This window comes from Lactuca serriola, chromosome 4 (genome assembly GCF_051521515.1).
Source record: "Lactuca serriola cultivar US96UC23 chromosome 4, Lser_US96UC23_V15, whole genome shotgun sequence".
In the NCBI taxonomy this organism is placed as follows: Eukaryota; Viridiplantae; Streptophyta; class Magnoliopsida; order Asterales; family Asteraceae; genus Lactuca; species Lactuca serriola.
In genome coordinates this window covers 259,018,091-259,020,621 of record NC_136411.1, presented here as the reverse complement: position 1 = coordinate 259,020,621, position 2,531 = coordinate 259,018,091, and positions in this window count along the sequence as shown.

The following is a 2,531-nucleotide window of genomic DNA, read 5'->3' as shown; positions in this document are numbered from 1 at the left end:
AAAGGTTCAAATGCATTCAAAATTAATATCGGTTATTAAGATTGAATTGCGTCAAATTACATAACTAATGTTTTTGGAAACTAAAAGGGTATTAATTATTAAAGATTTAATATTGAAAATACTAAATGAATTTTGCTAAAATTTTGTAGTTAAATAATCCACTATCATTATCATGAATTGTCATTTTCTTTAATGACTTAATGAAACAATAACATTCAATAGATACAACTTCAATGAATGGGTTCATGTCTTAAGAGACAATCTTGTGAGAGATATGAAATTATATACTCTTAAAGGTCCTAGTCCTAAACTATTTGCTTTAAACAGTAAACTTGAAACCTAGTAAAGGCATCACTGTGATGCCAAAGATGCTTCTAACATAAAACTAGGAATAGTTATTCATGACTTCTAGGAAGTCTTGGATAATTTAAACATATATCAGATGATATAACAGGTTAAGCAATATTCCAATAAATTTAATGATATTTTATTTGAAGCTAGTTTAAACATTAGAATAATGTAAGTCTAAAAGAGTCACCTAGTGTGATCTAAGAGGCCCATGTTTTATGGACTGAACACCTTTAAGCCCAAGATATCTACTAAAGCCCACATAGATGAATCTTGTTTCTTTTGTGAAGAAACTGGATACTAGAAGTGGATTTACTCCTCTTATTTGGAAAGAAAGTCTGGAAGAGACTAGTACTTCTTGTATCTTCTAGATAGGCCTCATACTTTTCATGTAACACTTAGGTACTTGGTATTTAAATGTTAATCTAATATTTGTAAATGAATTGCATATATTTATTGTAGAGTAACCAGCTAAGCACAGCTAAGTTGGAACTACACTCTCAGAGTTTAGTTTATTTATGCTTAGAGCATAAAATACTTGTAATGTAAAACAATATTTGTTTTGGAACAATGTATGTTTTAATTTCGCATGTCTAAATTTATGTCTCATTTATTTTATTCAAATGTTTGATAATTTACTTAATCGTTTTTCATAACGATAATATTCATATCCTGAAATGATTAACTTTTATTTATGAGACTAAATCTATTAATATAATTTCAAAGTAAATATCAACATTTTATAACTAAATTAAGTTCTATATGCAAACACTTTTGACTTAAACTTGTTTTAAATCAAACTCGTCTTTGACAATGTTATCTTTATTATATAAATGACATTCACATATTCCAACTTCAAGAAAGGTATATTTGAAGGAAAATAATGTGGTTTATTTGACATATGTGAACCTTATTTATATGTAAAGGATTCCTAATGATATTTTCACTAAACTGTAGAGTAAATAATTAAGGAACTATACACTTTGGTGTATGACTTCCTTTCTAATGAATGTCTGAGATTAAGCACAAGATACAAAATCAACTTTATTTACAACTATAGTAGTTTTAATTATATTTTATGTGGTAAAGCATAATTATGAAATCTTTTTTAAAAGTTTCAAAAGTTGAGATACAAACCGGTAAGAACCATCTAAGGCCTTAATGTTAATAAAGGATGAATTAAATCTTACTTGGTATGATTTACTTTCTAATCGGTAGAAATAACCTCCTTTAGTCTTTTTGGGATAATAATTCAATCACTATTAATTGTATCTTAAATACAAATAGCAACTAATAAGTAGATTAAACACTTTATAAGATTTAGTATGGAAGGGCTCCATCATCATCTTACTTAATGTTTTATGGATTTGAAGTCCATGTTAGACTAAAGCTTCTAAACCCAAAATATACCAAATACATATTTCTATATATAATACTCTAAATATGGCTTAGATTGTTATATGCAAACCCACCAAGAATAGGTTCTTTTATTCTTGTGAAAGCTAAGTTAGTATAAAGCACACTTCTAATGACAAAGCAAGTGGGGGGTACATGGAACTTGAAGCAGTACAAGAGCTATAACCTTATGTAGTAAGAGTTGACACTAGTCTTAATAAGGATTGTTAAACTTGAATAATAGCTATTCACAAACACAAATTGTTCGTATTAATGGTAGAAATCATCTATGACTTGAGAAATGTGGAATCTCTCATTGATGAGCTTTTATTTTATGGTTTCTAGAAAATCCATCAAATACCAAGATGTTATGTTAGATCTCGAATCTGATAAATAACTTAGAGTCATAAACATGAGATGTAATCCGTGTATGAGAACCAAGTATGGGCTTGATTAAAATTTATCCCTATGGCAAGGCTAGAAGGAGTAAATAATTCTTCTAGAAAGAATAAATTACATGGATAACCATACACATTAAAAGTCAAGACTTGTAGTAAAGGATTTTCTCATACTCATGTCATTGACTATGATCCTCATCATACTCGTGACATTGATTGTGATCAAACCTTTTTCATAAGAAACTATGATTAGATCAATAAGGATATTATTTACTATAAATTCATATTATTAATATGATATATAGAAAATAAATTTCAAGAAAGACTGCTTTTTCTAATAGACATCTACTTGAAGATATCTGTATAGATTAGCCTGGAGGTTTTCTTAAT